Genomic DNA, 25,843 nt, shown 5'->3' on the forward strand with positions numbered 1-25,843 from the left:
TGCTAAAACACCCTCCATGCAATCCTTATCTTGTATCCCCTTTGGATTTTTGGCATCTGTGGACATTTTAAGGAGGCAATAATAGGACGTAGTGTATAGGGATCAGTGTCTTGCAGCCCCAGTGGTCCACCAACTCTGAGGTGAACTATTCTAATGCAATATACCTACTCATTCACAAAGAGACAACATATTCATGCCAACCTGTCATACCAGCATGCAGACAATACATGCATTTTTTTTTTTTTTTTTTTTTTGACATTCAAGTGCACGAACAAGAATAGTACCATCTAACATTCATCATCATTTGCTGAGCAGCTTCTTGTTTTCACACAGACCACACTTTGTAACCTGAATATGGACACCACACGCAACTTTTCTTTTTTTCTTTTTTTTCTTTTCTTCTATATATATATATATATATATAAACATTTAATATACAATACACCTTTAGAACATTAACAATATTTAATTAATTAATAAATAAATGACTTTTTTTGTGTAAGTTGAAGTAAGTTAAATGAAAATTAATGTAGTAGTAGTAGTGGCAAATAATGCAAGAAAACAAGCTTATATAGCCTCAGCCAAAAAAAAAAAAAAAAAAAAATGCACACAAGACTTACCCTCCAAGAATGTCTCGTTCTTCCATGAATTTATTTAAACCATCACTTCCACAACAGCAGATGGAAGCCTATTCTAAAATTCAACCACTTGGTGGCTGAAGGCAAACTTCTGCACATCTATCCTGCAACCATTCTTCCTCAACTTAAATTTATGCCCCCTCATATGTGTAGTCTCAGCAAGAGGAAGAATACCATCATCATTCAGTTTACTCAATTGATTCAAGGCCTTGAACAACTCAATCAGGTCACTCACCACGCAGGTACCTAGTCTAGTGACTGTGTGGTTTGCAGAAGTGAAGCGTTTATAGGTAAGAACAGCCTTTTGTTCTCTTCGCCAATCTTGTTCTCCTTCTCCGCACCCATTCCAGCAGATCGACATCCTTCCTCAAGTGAAGCATCCAGACTTGTATGCAATACCCTAGATACTATCATCACTCTCTGCATAACCATGGCTTTGTACAATGCCATGGTTATGCAGAGAGATAATTACCTCCTTATCCCTACTAGCAAAGTTTCTGTATATCATTGATAAAATTTCTGTATATCACTCTGAGCAGTGGCACCACATTTGCACTGCTCAGAGAATTTCATATCTGACTGCACAGTTACCCCTAGGTCTTTTTCATTTTCCACTACCCTGAATGTAGTACCACACAGTTGATAAGTTACTTTGAGATTAGTGCTACCGATATGCAGCACCTTTCATTTGTCAGTGTTAAACTTCAACTACCATTTCTCAGCCCATCAATCTAATTTTTCTAAATCTTGTTGTAGTAGCATACCATCATTATTGTTGTTAACCACCCTCTCAACCTTTGTATCTTCTGCAAACTTTGACTTTAAGCCTGCTACACTTTCATCACTATCATTAATAAATATTGAAAACAACAATGGGCCATGCACTGAATCTTGGGCAACTCCACCGATAACATTAGGCCATGAAGAGCAGTGCCCATTGATAACCACTCTCTGTCTTCTTCCACTTAACCATCCCTTTATCCATAGCAGTAACTTTCTCTTAATGCCACATTGCTCCAGTTTGTACAGCAGTCTTTGTACAACAGTATCAAAAGCCTTCCTGAAATCCAAGTATCTGATATTAAAATAATTTTTTGCATCTAGTTCCTTGGTCATGGCATCATGTTAACCTATCAGATTGATTAGACAGGACCAGCCCTTAACAAATTCATATTGTGACTGCAGTATAATTGCATTCCTATCCAGATGGTCCATCTGGACAGCAATGGATGTCAGATGAACTATTGAGATGTGGCAGACAAGAAAAACGCATGGAATGCATATGAATGATCAGGTAATTGAATCACAAAGGAGGTTACGCAAGCTAAGGAAGATTATGAGAATTCTCTAGCAAGAATACAAAGAAAAGCAGGCAGAGACTTCTGTACTTATAACAATAGAAGGAAGGGATTGAATTACATTGGGCCACTTTGTTAATGTGTTAACTGTTGATGACTAGGTAGCTACGTTCCTCAATAGGTATTTTGCATCTACATTAAAACATGAGCTTCTTTAGGGTAGCAGATGCCAGAGGTTAAAGTTATCAAAGCACTAAATGACTTTTGATAACTGAAAGGAAAGTGGAAGAGAAATTGTCGAAGTTGAACTTAAAAAAAAAAAAAAAAAAAGCCGCCAGGATGGTGGAATATATTCAATCATATTTAGGGAGGCAGTTAAGGTGGTAAGCAAACCCTTCATCATAATTATGATAGCATTCTTGAATTCAGGGGAGGACTCTATGGACTAGAGATGTGCAATGTATCCCCAAAGGAGGATCAAAAGGTGACATGTTAACTTAACATCTGTTCCAGAGAAAATAATGGAGTCACTGGTTAAAGAAGTAATGTAGGACCATCTGGACAGGAATGCAATTAAACTGTACTGCAGTCATAGCATGACTTTGTTAGGGGTAGTGGGGGGGGGATCTTGTCTAACCAATGTGATAGTTACTATAATGTAGTGACCAAGGAATTAGATGCAAAAAAATGTTTCATATTATATACTTGGATTTCAGGAAGGCTTTTGGTACTGTTGCATAAAAAAGACTGCTGTACAAATTGCAGCAATGTGGAATTAAGGGCAAGTTAAGAAGAAGAAGAGAGAGAGAGAGTGAGCGAGAGAGTGGCTATCAATGGCACTGCTCACTGGACTTTCCCAGGCTACAATGCTGTGACCATTGTTGTTTTCAATATTTCTTAATGATACTGAAGGTATATCAGATTTAATGTCAAAGTTTGCAGATGATACAAAGGTTGGCAGGGTGCTAAACGACAATAATGATGGTATGCTACTGCAACAAGATTTAGAAAAAATTATTTTGATGGGAGGAGAAATGGCAGTTAACATTGACAAATGCAAGGCACTGCATATGGGTAGCAGTAATCTCAGAGTAACTTGTGTGGTAGTACACTCTAGGTAATGGAAAATAAAAAAGACCTGGGAGTAATTGTGCAGTCAGATATGAAATTCTCTAAGCAGTGTTAGACATGCTGCCAGAACAACATGGGGTTTTATGGGGTCTTATCATTGATTTACAGAAACTTTGCTAGCAGGGGTAAGGCAGGGTTGGTCCTTGAGGTTGCCACAGATTCTCTCAGATATGCCAGACAAGCTGTACTTGCTACCTGGGAGTCTAAAACGCTGATGGAACTGGTATTCAGGTGACACTCAAGTCAAGTGGACTTAATTTCGGCACAAAGTCCGGACGGTCTGTGACAGCCAAATCCTCTGCTTGCACCTTCACGATGGTGGGGCTGTTAGTATTCCTAGGTAAAACCTCCATGCACAAGTACATGGTGATGGTAGTAGTAGTGGTGGCATGTGATGCCAGAAAGCAAGTGTATGAGCTTGTGCAGCATCAGCCAAAAAAAAAAAAAAAAATATCACACCATTCCCTCTAAATGCATGTCCAGTTCCTCATGAAATTTATTTAACCTATTAACCTCCACAACGCCAGATGGAAGTTTGTTCCAGCAATTAACCACCTGCTGGCTAAAGGCAAATTTTCGCACATCTATTCTACATCTGTCTTTTCTTAATTTGAATTTATGCCCCCTTAGGTTTGTAATCTGAACAAGTGGAAGGATCCCATCAGAATTCAGCTTGCTCAGCCCATTCAAGGCCTTATACACCTCAGTCAGATCACCATGCAGGTGCCTAGTCTCTAGCCACTGCAATTTGCAGAACTTAAGCCTCTCTTGGTAAGAGGATCCCTTCATTCCCCTCACCAATCTTGTTGTCCTTCTCTGTACACGTTCAAGCAAATCTACATCCTTCCTAAAATGAGGCCTCCAGACCTGTATGCAGTACTCAAGGCATGGCCTGACCATTGCCTTATACAGAGGGACAATCACCTCTTTTTCCCTTCTAGCAAAATTCCTATATATCATTGATAAAACCCCATGACCTGCCCTGGCAGCCTGTCTGCATTGCTCCGAAATCTTCATATCTGACTGCACAATTACTCCCAGGTCTTTTCCATTTTCTACCACCATAAGTGTAGTACCACACAGTTGGTACGTTTCTCTGGGGTTACTTCTACCCATATGCAGTACTTTGCATTTGTCAAGGTTAAACTTCAGTTGCCACTTCTTAGCCCATCTGCCCAAATTTTCTAGATCCTGTTGCAGTAGCACACTGCCATTACTGTCATTAACAACCGTGCCAACCTTTGTATTATCTGCAAACTTCGACACTAAGCCTGATATACCTTCGTCAATATCATTGATAAATATACAAAACAACAGTGGACCCAACACTGAACCCTGTGGGACTCCACTAATAACGTTAGTCCATGAAGAGCAGCACCCATTGGTTACCACTCTCTGTCTTCTCCCACTCAACCATCCTTTTATCCATTGTAGCAACTTACCCTTAATACCATTCTGCTCCATTTGTACAATAGTCTTCTATGTATATTACAGTCTTCGCAACAGTGTCAAAAGCATTCCTGAAATCCAAATATATGATATCAAAATTAATTTTTTTGGATCTAGTTCATTTGTAACCACATCAATTGTAGACACAAAACTCTCGTCCTCAGGAGTCTGAGGATGAGAGTTGCCGGTGCGGATGTGCCTTTCTGCCGCTCTTGGAACAGAGAAGTTTTTTTCTGATTTATTTTCTGCTTTATTAGTTTAAATTGACATATTAACTTATTTTCTTGAGTAGCTTTATATTCTTATTTACGGTACTTAAGTTTAAAGTAACTTAGATAGAGATTTTGTAGGTATTACTTTGTATCGGAAAGGGTATCAAATCCACGTGTTTACCATTCGTAAAGAGCCGCCATTGTTACGGGAAAATTAATCAGTAAAATCTGTTAATCTTGTCGAACTTCATTGGCAATTAAATTGTACTTTTAACTATACATATAACCACTTAGGTTACATAACATAAATAATTAGTAAAAATAAATAATTAATACATAACGATACGGAAGTTATATAAAGGGATTTCGTAGATAACACTCGTTACTGAAACAAATATTTCGTAGATAACACTCGTAGATTTCGTACATAACACTCGTTACTGAAACATAAATATAGCGTTATAACTGTGTTGGGATACAAGTTTAGGATTTAATTTTATACTGAAATTGAAATTTTATTGAAAGTAAATCAAAATCATGACTCAAACCAGAGCAGCAAAGCAAAAGGCTCAAGCTAATGGGAATGCTGTGGCTCAGGGGAGAACTGAGGGGGGCAGTTGCCCTCTGAATCACAGCCTTTTGCTTGATGTTTGCGGAGCAGTCAGGTATGGGACATGATACTGCCATGGGGGATGTCTTTGTATGTGCGTGATGCAAGGACTGTAAGGAAATCAGGTGACAACTCAGCGTTGTTATGGGCCTATATGAGAGCTTGAAGGACAGGGTGGATGCCCTCGAAGGATTACAAGTTAAGGGCCCATCAAGCTCTCAGCTGCCCACACCAATGCCAGAGCTTGCACTTGGTCATCGCGCAACACAGCGGCAACCCCCAAGGCAGAATGCGCTGGTCCCAAAGGAACTAGTAGTTGTTGGTGACTCTATTGTCAGGGAAACGGGAAACATGCTTTGTAAAAAGGATAGGTGGAACAGGACCAGGGTATGTCTGCCAGGGGCAAAGGTTGATGACGTTGTAGAGCGAATATCATCTTTTAAGGGCACAAAAGATGATATAGTTGTACACATTGGCACTAATGATATTAAGAGTAGGAGACTGGCGGAATTACTTAACAAGTACAGGGGACTGATGAAAAAAAGCCGTGAATTAGGGTTGAATTTGAAAGTGTCTGCAATTCTGCCCAGACACAATAGGAGGGAGTATATGATGAGAGCCCTGTTGATCAATTCGGCCCTGGAAAGATTGTGCAGGGCTCAAGGGGTAGAATTTTTTTCAGCCTGGTCTGTACTTGTTAACAGGAGAGACTGCTTCTACAGGGATGGGATACACTTAAATAGAAAGGGTGCAAGAATGTTTGCTGATGCTATCGAGGCAGTGTTAGGTGGGTCGGAAAACTGCTATATTGGGGGGGATACAAGGACTAATAGATTAACAGTAGCCACTGGCAGAGGAGAAAGTGATTCTTGCACTGCTTCTATTGGAATGAGCAGCAGCCTGGAAAATAAGATGCAGGATATTACAGAGACTGCTGGGAATCATGGGGGTACAAGTAAACACATGGGTTGTGTTAGAGTGGCTAAGAGGAAGAGCAGGTGCATGTATACTTGCGTGTACACCAATGCTAGGAGTTTAGTAAATAAATTTGATGAATTTGAGTTATTGCTCAAAACATCAAAGGCAGATATTGTTGGGATTTCAGAGACATGGTGTCACACAGATATAAGGAATGCAGAACTGGAATTTGGGGAGTACAATGTCTACAGAAAGGAGAGACAGGATAGGAAGGGAGGAGGGGTTATGCTATTAGTTAAGAAACACATAAAATCCAAGGAAGTGAAGCCAGTCGACATCACTGGACAGTGCAGTGTCAAGTCAGTTTGTTGTGACATAAGCATTGGAAGATCAAAATTGAGAGTAGGAGTGTGCTATAGGCCTAATGACTCGGATGAGTATAATAAGAAACTGTAGAGAGAAATAGAGTGGGTCAGTAAATCTGGGAGTCTTATAATGGGGGATTTTAATTTCCCAGATATTGATTGGAATTTGGGGGCTGGTCACTCACACACTAGCAAGGCTTTTGTGAATTTATTAGATGATTGTTTTCTATATCAGCATGTTCGGGAGGCAACTAGAGGGAGTAATACTCTTGATTTGATTATCGGTAGTGATTCTTCATGCATTAAGAATCTGCAGATGGAGGAACCACTAGGTGGCAGTGTTCACAGTGTTCTGAACTGGGAGTTACTCAAAGAGGTAACTACCATTAGGGGTAAAGGGAAGTGGTATTGCTTTCGTAAAGGCGACTATGATGGACTGAGACAGTATTTAAATTCTATACAGTGGGATCAGCTGATGATGTTACCAACAGCAAATTCAAAATGGGAAGCATTCAAAGAACTTATCTTGGAAGCTACTAGGCTTTACATACCAACTAAGAAATATTGTTCAAGGTTTAGGCCTAAGTGGATGTCAGATGAACTAATGAGGCATATGGCAGAGAAGAAAAATGCATGGGATACATAAAAATTAACACGTGACCCAGAAGCCTGTGATATATACAAGTTGATCTGTAACCAAGTTACAAAGGAGGTTAGGCAGGCGAAGGCAGATTACTAGAGATCCTTGGCAAGGGATGCGAAGAAAAACAGCAAAGAGTTCTTTACTTATGTAAACTCTAGAAGGAAGGGGATGAATCAGATTGGTCCACTAGATATCGATGGGTCAACTGTTGTTGACCCTGCTCAGGTAGCTAACAAACTAAATGAATATTTTGCATCGACATTCACACATGAGGAGTTATTCAGCGAGGGGAATGCCAGAGGTGTATTCAACTCTAGGAGTAAGCTAGAGAATATTGTAATAACTGAAAGTAAAGTGGAGGAGAAATTGTTGAAGATAAACACAAGAAAGGCACCTGGGGTGGATGGGATCTATCCAGTTATATTCAAGGAGGCAGCAAAGGAAGTAAGCAAACCCTTAGCCATAATTATGAGAGCTTCCTTGGACTCAGTGGAGGTACCCATGGACTGGAGATGTGCAAATGTGACCCCAATTCACAAGGGAGGATCAAAGGCTGACACAAGTAATTATAGACCTGTGAGTTTAACTTCTGTTCCCGGAAAATTAATGGAGGCACTGGTTAAAGAAGCACTGCAGAATCATCTAGACAAGACTTCAGTTATAGCTCGGACACAGCATGGTTTTGTTAAGGGGAAGTCTTGCCTGACCAATTTGATTGGATACTATGATGCAGTCACAAAAGAACTGGATGCAGGGAATAACTTTGATATTATATACTTGGATCTTAGAAAGGCTTTTGATACTGTTGCACATGGAAGATTGCTGCACAAATTGGAGCAGTGTGGCATTGGAGGCAAATTGCTGCTATGGATAAAGGGGTGGTTGAGGGGGAGAAGACAGAGTGGTAATCAATGGACACTGCTCATCGCGGACTAATGTTATTAGTGGAGTCCCTCAGGGTTCAGTATTGGGTCCTTTATTGTTCTCTGTATTTATAAATGATATTGATGATGGTATATCAAGCTTAATGTCCAAGTTTGCAGACGATACGAAGGTTGGCAGGGTTGGCAAGGACACTACTGACACTATGCTGCTGCAACAGGATCTGGAAAGGTTGAGCAGATGGGCTGAGAGGTGGCAAATGAAGTTGACAAATGTAAAGTACTACATATGGGAAACAGCAACCCCAGAGCAACGTATCAACTCTGTGGTACTACACTGACAGTGGTAGAGAATGAAAGGGACCTGGGGGTGGTTGTGCAGGTAGATATGAAGTTGTCTGAGCAGTGCAGATGGGCTGCAAGAGTAGCTCATGGTGTATTGTCAATGATATATAGGAATTTTTCTAGCAGTGATAAGGAGGTGATTATTCTCTTGTATAAGGCAATGGTCAGGCCAAACCTAGAGTACTGTATACAGGCCTGGAGGCCTCATTTCAAGAAGGATGTACTTCTCTGTGCTCTTTCCAGCACCTCATTTCAAGCTGCTGGAACGTGTACAGAGAAGAGCAACAAGATTAGTGAATGGAACAAAGGGGTGCTCTTACGAAGAAAGGCCTAAGTTTTGGGAATTACAGTATCTGGAGACTAGGCACCAGCGAGGTGATCTGATAGAGGTGTACAAAGCCTTGAATGGTTTGAGCATGCTCAATGGTGATGGGATTCTTCCTCTAGCTCAGAATAATCACCTGAGAGGGCATAAGTTCAAATTGAGGAAAGACAGATGTAGGATAGATGTGCGGAAATTTGCCTTTAGCCAGCGGGTGGTTGGTAGGTGGAACAGACTTCCATCCCTTGTCGTGGAAGTTGATAGCCTAAATAAGTTTAAGGCTCAGCTGGACAGGTATTTCGAATGAACAGAGGGGTGAAGTTGAAGTGGTTATTTTTTATTTATTTATTTTACTTTATTTTTTTTTTTTGGCTGATGCTGCATAAGCTTGCTTTCTTGCATCAAATGCCTCTACTAATGCTAATGCTAGAAACTTATGTATTTATATCTGGAAAAGTGGTGCAAAATAAAAATTTATAAATCATACTGATGCAAGCTCTCAATCACGTCCGACAACACTCACATGATTGAGACCTGCAAACCAGCATAGACTGCCATTTATAGTTCTTACATACATTAAAATACAAAACGCACAAGCTCGAGTTCTCTATCACGTCCAACAATGTGGATGTGACTGGGCTGCAGAAACTGCCATACACAGTATCGTTCAGTGATCTTACGTACTCCGAGAATGAAATACCCAGGCAGGAGCCATCTGTCAATCTAGATGCAATAGAGTGCTCTAAAGAATGTCATACACATGTACAACCATTCACAGAATACAAACACTCAAGAAAGAAAAGAAAAGGGGGGAAAAACAAGAAAACAAACGTGCATACTGACACACATAAACATTCCCATACCCCTGAACTTGAACCATTAATTCCATGAAATATACACAATTATACATTAATTATATAAAAAATTATACAATTATACATTAATGCCATTTTTTTTGACAAATGTCAATACCTAACTTATACATTCTCACTTGGTGGGAAACATATGTCAGTACATGTCACAATTAGGTAAGCATACTGAAACACACAGAAAGGACATTGTATATTGTCAAATGGCACCGGGCTTTCCCACAAACCACCTAATATATATTGTAACACTACAAACTCTGTAAATGCCAGAGATGGTGTAATTTTAGTATTAGTTTGCACTAGTGTAGTGTTGGGTTTGTTGGTTTGTTGCTCCTCTGGTCTTTTAGCGGGGGGCCCTAAAGGAGCCTCATGTTGCCTGGCCTCATTGTAGTACAGGTAGAAAGTTCTCTGATAGCATTGTTCTTCCCATGACCTATCGAATGCGCACACCATCCGATCAATTTAACTGACTGCCTGGCTGAAATTTAAGTGATTTTCATGATTCTGTATGGTATTGCTCACTGATCTCGATTGATATTATTTCGAACATATTCTGCGATCAAGGTCGGTCGATGCGACATGAGTGGACGCCAAGTCCGTCTGGAATTGTGATTGGATGCTGAAAAATCAGTAGAACTCAGCTTTCCTGTACGTAACCTACCTATGCAGTTACAAGACCTCCCATTATTTGACCATCGCAGACAGTCTGTATCCATGCACTACAAGTGATTACAGGTGCTCTTCCTCTTGATCTTGAGGTGACTCACATTGGCATGTTTCAGCAACTCAGGTGTGGCAAAGCCACAGCCTTCCAGGACCACACCACGGACCCGGAAAACAACCATAAAGTTGGGAAAACAGTCTGAAAACCTGCTTAACATCAATATGGCAACAATGCTGGACGAACTCCGCTAAAGGGGCCATCACGCAAAGGTTCTTTCCCAAATATACAACAGGTGTATCCAAAAAATCTGACATGGCTCTGCCTTGGTCTGCACATCGCTTACCTTCTCACAGGACATGGAGCTGTTTGCCACAAGTTAAACCTCCTTGGACTGACAGACAACCCAGCTTGTGCATGTGGCTCCCTCAAGACCTGGGACCACCTACTGCATGAGTGTGAGTTATCCGAAGATCTCTGTGGTCACCTCATCACACGAGTCCAGTTTAACCTCAAAAATCAGGAGCACTACCAATTGGAGGACGAGGCAACCTACAATGCCCTCACCAACTTTTCTCAGTATCTATTTGCAAGACACCATATCCTACCTCCGCCAGCAAACCCAGAACAACTAGAATAACTACTCACTGCACCTGAAACCTCACAGACGTAGTGGTAGTCCATAAACTGAGCAAACAGAAGCCCAATAAACCAAAACAAAACTTAAAAGGAATGTATGTCATAAATAATAGGAGAGCACTAACAACCTCACAACAATCACAATAACTTGACACACATTAAGAAAAAACTGAACCATTCACCAGTTGTAACTAAACTTCACTCTTCCAATACTGAGCCATGGATGAGACATCAATCCCATGTGATAACCCCAACAAATGACATTGCACGCACCAACACCCACAACATGGCTGAATGTCCTGATCTCCAGCATTCTGACTGTGGACGGAGTCCACCCTGACGGTGATTGAACCCCATCCTATTGAACATTGACCAATGGATGAGACTTGGATCCCATGAGTGAATACCAAACAAATGATCAAGCACGACTTGCACAAATATCTGACAGACTTGGACCAAAACCTAGACTGAAGTATCTTGACTGGACTCCAAGGAATCATGGTTGGGGCAGTCCTCGTGCGTCAAAGCCCAGGATGTGGCCACTCTGCATCTATATCCTATTGGCTATCTGGGCCAGCTCCCTTGCCTGGTCTACTTCCTCCACTCCCTGGCATGGGGGACGGCTTGCTGTTCCCTCCCCTTCCTACGACCCCCTCCTTTTCCTTCTGGTGGGGCATGGGCATGCCCCACTGTAATCTGGAGTTGCTTTCCCTATCGGCTCCATATTTCTACCCCCCACACCTGCTCTACCTGCTAGCGTCAATGCCCCAAACAATCAAAAGTCAACAATCTAAATTATTTTTGTCTTTTATGATCACACACACACACACATACATTTTTTATTATTTATTTATTTTTTGAGTCCAACCACTGAAATCCCAGGATATTAGGTGGCAGGACCTGCCAGAGTGAACTTTATTCTACTGCATTCGTGGGCAACTTTTTTCGTCAGCGGGCCGAATGAAATTTTCGTATCATGATGCGGGCCAAATGAAAATTTCGCATCATGATGCGGGCCGGAATAGATTGAACGATTTAATAAAAAAAAAATCAGAACCTAAAAAATGTTATATTACTTGAATTACCAAATTATTAATGTATTTTTAAAAAAAGTAAATACAATATTTAAATTTGTCAGAGCTCTATCTGTTTTGACAAAATTTTCAAAGTATTTTGTTGCTTACGCAAACCACATTTTAAATTTTCTCCTTCAATTTTCATTTGTTCCGGTGAAAATAGCTTATATTTTATGAAATGTTTTTTTTGAAAAATGCCTTTTTAGATTATATTCTTTAAAAACGGAAATTGTTTCGTTACAAACCAAACAAACAGCTTTATCGTCTATATTTGCCAATTATCATTGAAAATGCGGCATTCAGCATAAATTTCTTTTTTTTTTTGATTGGCTCATTTTATGGGCTATAAATTATATTAAATTAAAAATTGTAATAATTAGAAAAGGCATAAAACATAAAATATCTCGCACCAGTATTATTTTTTTCAATAAGAAGTCAAACCCAAAGGAACTTTGTTCAATCGATGCTACAATAATAATTAGGAAATAACTCTTTGACGCTGCATAGAATCACTTGGTTACTGTTGTACTGGCCGTGATTCCCGATTGAACCGAATTAAGCCAAACGTTTACGGCGGTGTAGTCAGGTATGGATTTTCTATATTTATGCATTTACCGAGGGGGCTGGATTCAACATCGTCACGGGCCGGATGTGGCCCACACCTGTTCTACTGTGTACCTGGTCTGCCTCCACGAGGTGAAAGTGGGGAAACATTGGGCCTTAGCAGGGATCTGGCAGTTAAAGGACCAGGAGAACAACAGTACATGGCATCTGCCATGTACACGTATACAAAGTCTACACATTTTTAAATCTCTGGCTTTTCCAGTCAACTGGTTCACCCACAATGTAAACTACATGGAGATGAAGGGAAACCCCTAGTGCCGTTTGATCCTAAACACACTTTACTTACTTGACCATCGCACTGACATCATGCAGCCATGCATAGTTCGACGCTGCAAATCCAGATTACCGAGAAAATTGTCGTGTGCTTTATGCTAAGAAGTTAAGATTACTGCTCTGTGTGTTGAGCTATCAGATGCCAGTCAGTTGACGGCATTAATATGTTGGTTGAATTCTGTGATTCGCTGAGTTGACTCATTCACTCTGTAGCCATCTCTATGGCAAGCGGAGTATTATAATTCTGCAAGATAGTATACCACGTTAGATTCTGTGAACTGTTAGATGCATTGTTTGTCTTGGTCTCCATACAGGTGCAAAAATATAATAATATATATTGCAATAAAATAAAATAAAATAAGAACCCATAATGAGTAAGAAGTTAACTCAGAAAACAACACTCTTAAGTTTAAGAAAAATGAAATTATGAAAACACCAACAGAGCTGGAAATTTCCAACAAGGTCATTGCGGAGGCTGCTCTATCTCATGAAACAGCCTGTTTCAAAATTTCATTATAAAAAAGCTGCAGCCAACTGGGCCTCTAAGAAGAAGAAAAAAATTAATATATAAAATGTTAATCTTGAGTTAAAATCACTATAAGGATTTAAACATTTTTCATTATTACTTTTTTACATTGAATTCTAATAAAATTGTTTTTTTTAATATGTTATTAAAACATTCTAGTTTTTAAATAAAAAGTACTTTTTTTTTTGTTAAATTTAGTGTGTTTATGTATGTGTTGGAATTTTCATTTTTCAGTTAAAAAATATAACACTAGCCAATATTAAATTTTTTCAATGTTTGTTTCACAAATTATCCTTAAATCAATATAATGTTAAAGTATGAAATTAATTTTTGCTCTGGATTGCTTAAGTCACATTTATAAATAACAGATAATTTTATAATGTCGTGAAGTATTACACTTCCCCACCAGGTTACTTCATAATGCCACCCGGCTGGAAAAAGTTTCTGGGGAGAACACTGGGCAGAGGTGAACTCTGGACTGAGCTTGCCAGGGAGAGCCCTTTAGAACACTGAGAAAGGAGAATATGAAAGGGGATGACAGTGAAGAGATGAAGATTAAGATAGATGATAGGAACTCTGTCCACTTGGAAATAGGAAGTTAATGGGATAGAGGGGATGAACCCCTGCAGGAGGAGTCCATTCTCATATGGGGGGGGGGGGCTGTTAAGGAAAAGTAAAAGGTTTATGGTGGTAGGATCCTTTAGATAAAAAGTTGGGGTGGGGGAAGAGGAAATAGAAGTGTGGGGGAGGAAAGTCATATGATCAGAGTGCCTTGTGTTGGGGGGGAGACTTATGCAAGTGGAACTCTGCATGAAATCCCACACTCTGTGGATACACAGTGGAACTTTGCTTGAAATCCCACATCAGACAGACCAGCTGTAGCTGGTGTCAGCAGTTTCCATGCCATGCCTCAAAAGATCAGATGCACAGCATCAGCAAGGCAAGAGTGGGTCCCCCTTTGGGTTACCCCGACTGCAGTCTAAGTAAGTGGGCCTGCCAGAACTACACATAGTCTTCATACATTCAAACTTTCCACTCCTACAGATACACAAGTGTGTATATATATATATACACACACACACACACACACACACACACACACACACACACACACACACACACACACACACACAGGAAACCCTTGATTAATGCGGTTTTGAACAATGCGGTTCTAATTAGTGCACAAAATTTTTTTGATACTATCCCCTTAATATATGCGATATCAAATTTTATTAGTGCGCTGTTTTTTTCTTGCGGTGCTTGGCAACTCAAAATGGTGCCTGAATCGGCAAATACGTGCCACACACTCACCAGGGTCTTCTAACTTAAATGAATGGGAATTGACTCCAAAACGCTCGACAGCAGCACCCCATACCACTCCGAAATTGAAATTTGTTCTTTATTCTTTTATTATTAATATTAAACTTCTTTAATATTATGATATTAAAGAAGAAGTTGAGAACATACACAAATCGTGGGAAGAAATGACGAACAGCTGCATGAGAGCAGTCTGGCAGAATCTTTTGCCTGAATGCGCAAATGATTTTTGCAGTTTCATTAATCCTGTCAACAAAGTTATTGATGAAATTACTACAATTGGAAAAGACTTCGCCTTTGAGGAAGTAGATTCAGTAAACGTTAGAGAATTATTGGAAACGCATTCAAAACACTTAAGTAATGACGATCTTCTTGAAATTGAGCATCAACATGCATAAGTGGAAGAAGACGAAAATGAAGCAGAATAAAAGCAATTTGCTCCCAAAGAAATTTAATTCAAAAAACTTGAACTATTTAATACACTTTAAAAAGCAAAAGAACTCATACTAGAGATTGATCCAGATGCAGAGAGAAGCATGAACGTTCGTCGAGGGTTAGATAAGCAAATTGATTGTTATCGCAAAATCACGGAGGAAAGGAAGAAAGCTACCACTGTTTTCGATTGAAGTTAGATAAGTTTTTTTGCAAAAAATAAAATTTAAATCATACTATCTTTTTTTAAATTTATTCCTTAATAATTTAAGAACTATGCAGTGCATTATAGGTATGTATTGAGTAAGAAAAAATGTTTTTACAATTTCATAATTTTCAAGGATTAATTATAATTATTCCCATTGTTGCTTAAGTTTGATCAGTGCAGTTTTAATATGTGTGGTATATTTCAAGGATTCATTAACCGCACTAATCAAGGGTTTCCTGTACACTTGTATAATATATATACAGGGCGTCTCAAAAATATTGGTACAAGCATTTAGGGGAGGTAGGTAACATCTAAAGGAATGTGAATTGCATAGGAACCTATAACCGGAAACGTCACCGTAAGTCGGTACACGGCACTGTTCATCAGTTTGCGAGAGGGAAAATTTCTGGTTTACTCATTCAAGCAATAGTCGCCGCACGAAGAGCATGTATCGATATACGAACTGTGAGCTGCAGACATGCAGCTATTGTATGTATTAGCAGAGGGCCCACACGGTGTGCACCCCCATGTGGCACAACATCGCTTCGCAATTAATGTGTAGGCAGGTATGGTCGGTGACTGCTTAGTCAGCCCATACCTGTTACCATCCCACATGAACTCCGCTAAATATCGGATCTTTCTTGAACAAGTTCTACCAGGGTTACATGACGATGTTCCAGCAAATGTGAGACGCAACATTTCGTTTCAATATGACAGGGCGCCTGCTCATTATGGAAGGTGTGTTCGTGACCATTTGAACAGGCGTTTTGGGCGTCGATGGCTTGGCCGCGGTGGACCTGTTGCCTGGCCCCCACGCTCACCTGATTTATCGAGCTTTGATTTCTTTCTGTGGTAGGCCCTCAAAGCCTGTGGAGACGGAAATGGATCTCGTGGCGAGACTCGTCTGCGCTGCTGCTACTGTCAAAGAAACTCCAGCTGTGTTCGACCGTGTCCGCCAATGTATGTTGCGTCTCATGTGGAATGTTCGAGCATCTGTTGTAACATCATGAAATGCACCCATCTCATACTCCATTGTTAATATTATGTCAAATAAATGTTTGCCACTAATTACTGTCTTGTGTTATTTCTGCTTCTTGTGCCTCTGCTACTACTTTCCCATGATGTTTCCCGTTATGTGTTCCTATGCGATTCACATTCCTTTAGATGTTACCTACCTCCCCTAAATGTTTGTACCAATATTTTTGAGACACCCTGTATATATAAAATATATACAGGGTGATTCACTACCAGTGCGACAAACTTGCAGGAGGTGTAGGGGGCACAAAGACGAATCGGAATCACATAGCATTGCAGGGTCCGAAATGCCTTCGTCATGGGGTAGAGGACGTTGAACGGGAGGTCGCGTGAACAGCGATCCCGCTGGAAGTCAGCATTTGCGAACCATTTCTGTTGAAGAAACCATGTAGCAAAAGTCCTCCGGAGTGGATAATCCACAGGCTCCAATGATTGGACGCGTTGCAGATGGTATGAACGCATTTGGTTTGTTGACAGTATCCTCCATACAGTGGATTCGGAAATACCCAATCGTTGGCCTATCGCTCGAGTACTCGTACTTGGATTGCCTTCTGCAAGACATAGGACATTCTCCTCATTGTCTGGCATCCTCGTCGTTCGCTCTTGATTCTTTGTACTTCTCGTGAAACAACCAGTCTCACGTAACCTTCTGTGCACACGTGCGAAAATCGTATATTGAGGAGCACGGCTGTGCGGGAAACGTTCCTGGTACAAGCACAGAGCGGCGCGCCCATTACAGTCCGCAGCTCCATACGCGAGGTGCATGTTGGCCAGTTCAACGTTTGAATACTCGTCCATCCTACTGCCTCGGGAACCGGTTCGCAAATGCTGACTTCCAGCGGGATCGCTGTTCACGCGACCTCCCGTTCAACGTCCTCTACCCCATGACGAAGGCATTTCGGACCCTGCAATGCTATGTGATTCCGATTCGTCTTTGTGCCCCCTACACCTCCTGCAAGTTTGTCGCACTGGTAGTGAATCACCCTGTATGTATATATAATTTTTTTTTTTTTTTTTAGTAGCAGACTGTTAGGTAACAATGCACAACAATCATTCATTCATGTGCCTCTTTTCATACACTCAGTGACAGGACATAGGGTACCACCAAAATAAACACAACTACAGGACATCCACATTTTTTTTTTTTTAGCTTGCCACAACTACATTCACTTGGCCACTGCACAGTTTATGCAAATGACTTTACTTGTGCTCACATTTGTACATCTTACCTAACAATATCTACTTACATAACAATATGTAAGTAGATAACCCTTTAAAAACACCCAACACAGGATTTTAGGTAGGTGTAAGATGGGATACTATTGTAAATATAAGATGATAAAGCTAATGTGAAATAAAATTTATTTTATAAGCATTAACCCTAAAGAGGTCATACAGTAAATCTGATGTGATATTTCATTTGTAGTTTTATAAAATTATTTAGTAAACATCAAGTTTTGATTTATAACCAGAGCAAGAAAAACATTTTTTTTATATTTGCACTGAGTGAGAAACATTCTAGCAGACCAGTCATTTTGTTGTTACAGTCATCTACAAAAAAGACAGACAGGATAGGAAGGGGGAGGGATTATGCTCATTGTTATGAAGCACATAAAATCTAAGGCAGTGCATCCCGTTGACATGGGTGGTCAGTGTAATGTTTAATTCAGTTCAAATCTCTGTCAGTAGGTCTAAGTATAGGCAACCCACCCATCGCATTAGAGATTTTTATGAATTCCTTTGAAAACAAGGCCATCTAATCCATACTTTGGGTTTAAAGGAAGCGTTTTCCCTTACGCTTCCTTTAAACCCAAAGTATGGATTAGATGTGTAGATTATGTCCTTGCCATTTGGCCACACAGCAGTAGAAAACCTACTGACACTGGATTTATCCTAATTTTCTCATCCAAATATTCCTTAAACACAAAAATAGGTGGCCTGAAGGGCTTTGTCCTGAGGGCCTACCACCTCTGCAAAGCACAAGCACTCAAGGATGAAATCCTCCAGATAACACACATCTTCAGTAACTGTGGTTATTCACATAAACTCATATCAAAAGCAATAAACAACACAATAGAAAAATTTTCCAACAATATTCCTGATGAGGATAAACAATTTATCAACATCCCCTATGCACCAGGTATCAGTGAAGAAATAGCTCCAATAGCTAAAAAAAAAAGCAAAATTTTTATCAGGTATAGAAAAACCACAACAATAAATGATATTAAAATCTCCCATTTTGACTTACCCCCTTCAAGGCCCTCACCACTAAAAACCCTATTAAGTAGAGACTGCCCTGAAGTGTACATATGACAAAGCAAGAGAAAACTCAGATGGAGGAATACAAGAAGGACATTGAAAAAGGCAGCGTAACAAATTCAGATCCAGCTTTCCATACGTGAACAGAAGACCACAAATGAACATTTTCCAAAACATCAGTACTGGCCACAGAGAGATATCATAATGTAGACTCTACAAAGAAGCCTTTTTAATAGGAGCTACAGATAACATTAACTACAACAAAGGAATTCAGACTGAAAACAGCCCCATACACATCTTTAAGAATAGAGTCCTAACCCAAATTAAAAGTAACTTTAAATTTCTTAACTGAAACCAAATGACTACCCCAACTAGATCAGTTTCTACCAACCACCCTAGAAACAGAAGATCCTAACTTTTTTTTTTTTATGTGAACCCCAAACACGAGAGGTATTAGAACCTATAGTACTTACTACCGTGCTTGGGTTTGAGGTTAAGAAGACGAAAGAAGATATTTGTTGACATTGGACTTGAACTTCTGTAGATTGTAATTTTCAGGAAATACGTATGAAGGAAGGTTGTTCCAGAAAACGGCAGTTGAATGAATAAATGAGGAAGATGAAAAGTTGGTTCTGTGGGTTTGAAGTTGGACAGTAAATGGATGTTGGCTGGTGGCGGCACGTGTTCGGACTGTTTTGAAAGAGAGAGCAGGAATTATAGAAGCCAATTCAGAAGAACAGTGCCCATGGAAGTATCTGTAGAAGAGGCATGCAGCAGAAACAGTGTGTCTATGAGAAAGCGAGTGGAGAGACTCTGTTAGAGATGAATCATTAATTAACCTAACTGCCCTCTTCTGAATGGAATCAAGAAGCCGGAGAGAGGTTTTGGGGGCACCACCCCAGATATGGGAACAATATTCCATGGCAGGGCGAATTTGCGATTTATACAGAGTGAGCAGCTGTTTGGAAGAAAAGTAACGCCGAGAGCGAAAGAGAAAACCAAGTTTTTTAGATGCAGAGGAAGCAATATTTGTAATGTGCTTGTGCCAAGAGAGATTAGAAGTCAGGGCAATCCCCAAAAGAGATATATCATTTTGCCTAGAAATCAGAGTGTCACTAAAGATAAGTATAGGAGCAGAAGAATCCTTTTTGCGAGATATAAGACAAGACTGAGTTTTAGAAGGGTTGAAATCAACTAAGTTGTCTTTGCCCCACTGGAGAATTACCTGAAGATCGGCATTTAAGGAATTGGTAGCAGATTTTTGAGAAGTTGAAGCTGATTGAGCAGGATAAGGTTTCTCAAAATGGAAAGTTGAATGCAATGTGCTATCATCGGCAAAACTATGGATAGGATTTTCAGTCAATGGAAGAAGGTCATTGATATACAAGAGGAAAAGAGTGGGGGAAAGAACTGAACCTTGGGGGACACCGGCATCAGTGGAGAAGTTAGAAGACAGAGAGCCATCTACCATCACCCTCAGTGAGCGATCAGAGAGAAAACTGGATAACCAATTACTAAAAACAGTTGGCAAACCATAAGATGGAAGCTTGTTTAGAAGACCTTTATGCCAAACACGATCAAAAGCCTTTGAGATGTCAAGAGCAACTACTTGTGTTTCACCGAACCTTTCCATTGAATTAGTCCATAAATGGGTAACATAAGCCAGAATATCTCCAGTGGATCGACACTGATGGAATCCATATGTGGTGATCACTGATGGTGATCGTTGATCAGACGGGAGGTTTCTAGGTAGTTTAAGAGTTGGCGGTTAATTGATTTCTCCATTACTTTAGAAAGAGTAGAAGTAATTGCAATGGGACGATAATTGGATGGGAGGGATTTGTCACCCTTTTTAGGAACTGGCTGGATATGAGCAAATTTCCAAGCAGAAGGAAAAACACCTTTGGAATAAGAAAGTGAAAAAAGGCGGCAAAGAATAGGAGTAAGTTCAGGAGCACAGGTTTTGAGAACAAGTGGAGAAATACCATCAGGACCTGGAGCTTTCTTAGCATCAAGATTCATCAAAATCCTTCTGATATCCTTTTGACGGAAGACCACAGGAGGCATTGAATGGAGCGTGTTGGGAATGGTGGGAGGTGTTTTACCAAGATCATTAATACATGAGCTCAAAGAAAAATGGGATGCTAGCAGGTCAGCTTTATCCTTGGCTGAAGTGGCAACAGAACCGTCTGGTTTGGACAGAGGTGGGAGCAAAGATGGGCAAAAGTTGCGGTCAATAGCTTTGGCAAGAGACCAGAATGCTCGGCTACCATTAGGGCAAGAAGCAAGTTTTCTACTCTTAGCCTGTTCAAACTCTAGTTTGGACTGGTTAATAACTGCTTTACAACTGTTGCGAGCTTTGGTGTAGGCAGAAAATGAAACTGAAGAATTAGAAACAAGCCAATTACGATATGCAACATTCTTCTCTTGGACAGCCTTAGCACATTTATTGGAAAACCAAGGTTTAGATAAAGGACGAGATTTTAAAGTAGAGTGTGGGATAAAGGATTCCATTCCTGCAAGAATAATTTCACTGACACGATCTGAGCAAACATTGACATCAGAAGTTTTGAAACAGTAATCCGACCAAGGAAAAGAAGAAAAGAAGTCTCGCAGGTCATCCCATTTTGAATTCTTGTAATGCCAAACAACATGTGGTTGGGAATAGCCATGAGATAAAGGTTCCATTGGAGAAGAGACAATCACCAAGTTGTGATCTGAAGTGCCTAAAGGACCTCTCACTTCGACCGTGTACTTAGAAGGGTTGTTTCTGAGAAAAAGATCAAGCGTATTGGCTGTATGATTAGGATTGTCCGGTATTCTTGTAGGTAAATGAACAATCTGTGCTAGGTCATTAGTAATTGCAAAAGCCTCAGCATCTCGACCTGCTGGGTCGGTGTGACTAGAAAATGGAAACCAGCTGGAGTTGTGAACATTAAAATCACCAAGGAAAATTACTTCACTGTTAGGAAAGTTGGACTGGAGAAAGTTAAGTTGCAAAGAGAGGAAGTCAAAGAGCTCCAAGTGATTAGTGGAGTTGGGAGAACGGTAGAGACAACAGATGAATTTGACACAATGAGGTAGAGAGATTTTAAGCCAGAGAAGATCAAAGAGAGGAGATTCCAAATTGCCAAGTCTCTGACAGGGAATATCAGAACGGACATATGCACAAGTACCACCTTTGAGGCGAAAGGAATCATACAGTGAATAATTTGGGCATCTGAGATGAGCAGTAGATGAATCAACCGATAACTGAGATTCTGTCAGAAAAAGTACATGGGGTTTGGCAGACTGCAAGTGGAAATGGACATCGTTGAGATTAGAATTGAGACCACGTATATTTGTGAAATGAATTAGGAAGTCCTTGGGAGGTTTAGATCTTTTCGCAGATAAGCTTGCTCTATTAGTTTGACAATTCATGGTGTATTCAATATTAAGAAAAAGTAGGTGGGACATGCTGTATGAAGTAATGAAATTTTTGGATATGGCGTACATGTGGTAAGAATATACCCAGATCCTTGACATAACGTGGCCTCGACAATGCTCCCCGCATACACACTACTCGGACTCCCTCCAGTCACTATCTGGCAGAGTAGAAGCAGCAAGATTATACACTAGCTGATCCGCAAGCTTCCTAGAGAGTTACCAATAGGTTCAGTCCGGTGTACTAACTAGCAGCCGGCCTGCGAACACCGTTTTAGAGCTGTACCCTCGAAATGTAAGGAATATTGGATCTCACCACGACGTTCATCATAACCTCAAAAGTCATCAATCATACTGTATGATGGAAGAGATAGGGAAAGGTTGACCGGAACTTAGCTCTAGAGACTAAACATGGGTTCCACCATTTCAAGCCTCCAATAAGCAAATTGGTGGTATTTCACCGGTTGATGACAGTCATCTACCACCTAGTACTGCCTGGTAACATAGAGGGGCGGCGTTCCTCCATGTGGTGTGGGCGCCACACCTCGACCCCTGCTTACGTTGGTTCACACCTGGGTGGTCACCCACCATGTACTTGTGCATGGAGGTTATACCCAGGATTACTAACAGTCCCGCCATTGTGAAGGTGCAAGCAGAGGATTTGGCTGTCACAGACCGTCCGGACTTCGCCGAAATTGGGTCCACTTGACTTGAGTGTCACCCGAATATCAGTTCGATCAGCGTTTTAGACTCCCAGATAGCAAGTACAGCTTGTCTGGCATATCTGAGAGAATGTCTGTGACAGCCTCAAGGACTGATAAAGTTTTCCAACAATATTGTTTAGATTATATAATTTAGAAAATTTTTATTTTCAAAATCCCCCATTATGCATTAAGCCATTACCTGCAGTAATGATACCCTTGGGGCACAAGTAAATGCCTGGATTGAGATTATAAAGGCTAATCCATTAAACTCTTTTTCCCGCAAACTTGGTAATGAGATTAAGTAAACCACAGAATGCACACACACACACACACACACACATGTGTACATTTCACCTATAAACAAATCAACAAGTTCTTATTCAACTTAGATCTAAGTTTGATTTACTAAAATTTTTAATTCTGCTTAACAATTTGAAGAATTCCATAATAATAACTCTTAATTACTGTGTAGTAAGAAAATACCACAAAACGTTTGACCCCATTGTGTACATATTTACAACTGGCAAATAAACATAATAATACCAACATAGGTTTTGAGTGCTTTATTATGTTGAAACATTACCTATGCATCATGCTGCTTAAGGAATACCCAAGAGCAGCCCATATGTAGTAGTTATATGGGATAACCCCAGGGGTTCACATTCAGTAAGTATGGAATTGGCACACTTAGGGTCCTGAGCTGGATATCATCCTTCTTCTCTTTCTTTAGCATTAGCATTAGTAGAGGCATTTGATGCAAGAAAGCAAGCTTATGCAGCATCAGCCAAAAAAAAAAAAAAAACCCACTTCCACTTCAACCCTCTGTTCGTTCCAAATACCTGTCCAGCTGAGCCTTAAAGCTATTTAGGCTATCAACCTCCACCACAAGGGATAAAGTTTGTTCCACCAACCAACCACCCGCTGGCTAAAGGCAAATTTCCTCACGTCTATCCTACATCTGTCTTTCCTCAATTTGAATTTATGCCCTCTCAGGTGATTTTTCTGAGCTAGAGGAAGAATCCCATCAGCATTGAGCATGCTTAAACCATTCAAGGCTTTATACACCTCTATCAGATCACCTCGCTGGTGCCTAGTCTCCAGACACTGTAATTTGTAAAACTTAAGCCTTTCTTCGTAAGAGCACCCCTTTGTTCCATTCACTAATCTTGTTGCCCTTCTCTGTACTTGTTGCAGCAGCTCTACATCCTTCTTGAAATGAGGTCTCCAGACATGTATACAGTACTCTAGGTGTGGCCTGACCATTGCCTTATACAATGGAATAATCACCTCCTTATCCCTGCTGGAAAAATTCCTGTATATCATTGACAATACTCCATGAGCTACTCTTGCAGCCCGTCTGCACTGCTCAGAGAACTTCATATCTGCCTGCACAACCACCCCCAAGTCCCTTTCATTCTCTACCACTGTCAGTGTAGTACCACAGAGTTGATACGTTGCTCTGGGGTTGCTGTTTCCCATGTGTAGTACTTTACATTTGTCAATGTTAAACTTCATTTGCCACCTCTCAGCCCATCTGCTCAACCTTTCCAGATCCTGTTGCAGCAGCATAGTGTCAGTAGTGTCCTTGACAACCCTGCCAACCTTTGTATCATCTGCAAACTTGGACATTAAGCTTGATATACCATCATCAATATCATTTATAAATACAGAAAACAATAATGGACCCAACACTGAGCCCTGAGGGACTCCACTAATAACATTAGTCCACGATGAGCAGTGTCCATTGATTACCACTCTCTGTCTTCTCCCCCTCAACCACCCCTTTATCCATAGCAGCAATTTGCCTCCAATGTCACACTGCTCCAATTTGTGCAGCAGTCTTCCATGTGCAACAGTATCAAAAGCCTTTCTAAGATCCAAGTATATAATATCAAAGTTATTCCCTGCATCCAGTTCTTTTGTGACTGCATCATAATATCCAATCAAGTTGGTCAGGCAAGACTTCCCCTTAACAAAACCATGCTGTGTCTGAGCTATAACTGAAGTCTTGTCTAAATGATCCTGCAGTGCTTCTTTAACCAGTGCCTCCATTAATTTTCCTGGAACAGAAGTTAAACTCACAGGTCTATAATTACTTGTGTCAGCCTTTGATCCTCCTTTGTGAATTGTGGTCACATTTGCACATTTCCAGTCTATGGGTACTTCCCCTGAGTCCAAGGAAGCTCTCATAATTATGGCTAAGGGTTTGCTTACTTCCTTTGCTGCCTCCTTTAATATAACTGGATAGATCCCATCCACCCCGGGTGCCTTTCTTGTGTTTATCTTCAACAGTTTCTCCTCCACTTTACTCCCAGTTATTTCAAGATTCTGTAGCTTACTGCTAGAGTTGAATACACCTCTGGCATTCCCCTTGCTGAATAACTCCTCATGTGTGAATGTCGATGCAAAATATTCATTTAGTTTGTTAGCTACCTGAGCAGGATCATCAACAGTTGACCCATCAATATCAAGTGGACCAATCTGATTCATCCCCTTCCTTCTAGAGTTAACATAAGTAAAGAACTCTTTGCTGTTTTTCTTTGCATCCCTTGCCAAGGATTTCTCGTAATCTGCCTTTGCCTGCCTAACCTCCTTTGTAACTTGGTTGCATATCAACTTGTATCTATCATAGGCTTCTGTGTCATGTGTTAATTTGTAAGTATCCCGTGCATTTTTCTTCTCTGCCATATGCCTCATTAGTTCATCTGACATCCATTTTGGCCTAAACCTTGACAATATTTCTTAGTTGGTATGTAAAGCCTAGTAGCTTCCAAGATAAGTTCTTTGAATGCTTCCCATTTTGAATTTGCTGTTGGTAACATCATCAGTTGGTCCCACTGTATAGAATTTAAATACTGTCTCAGTCCATCGTAGTCGCCTTTACGGAAGCAATAACCCTTCCCTTTACCCCTAATGGTAGTTACCTCTTTGAGTAAATCCCACTTCAGCACACTGTGATCACTGCCACCTAGTGGTTCGTTTATC

The 25,843-nt window shown here is 40.4% G+C and overlaps 1 protein-coding gene across 2 annotated transcripts in view; it reads left to right on the forward strand.

Moving 5' to 3' along the window:
* Window positions 1-25,843, forward strand: part of Sos (Son of sevenless guanine nucleotide exchange factor) — a 669,490-nt gene that overhangs the window by 301,836 nt on the left and 341,811 nt on the right. The gene's annotated exons all lie outside the window — the stretch shown is intronic.

Source organism: Mastigoproctus giganteus, chromosome 6 (assembly GCF_048544385.1).
Source record: "Mastigoproctus giganteus isolate SK-2022 chromosome 6, ASM4854438v1, whole genome shotgun sequence".
NCBI classification, from domain to species: domain Eukaryota; kingdom Metazoa; phylum Arthropoda; class Arachnida; order Uropygi; family Thelyphonidae; genus Mastigoproctus; species Mastigoproctus giganteus.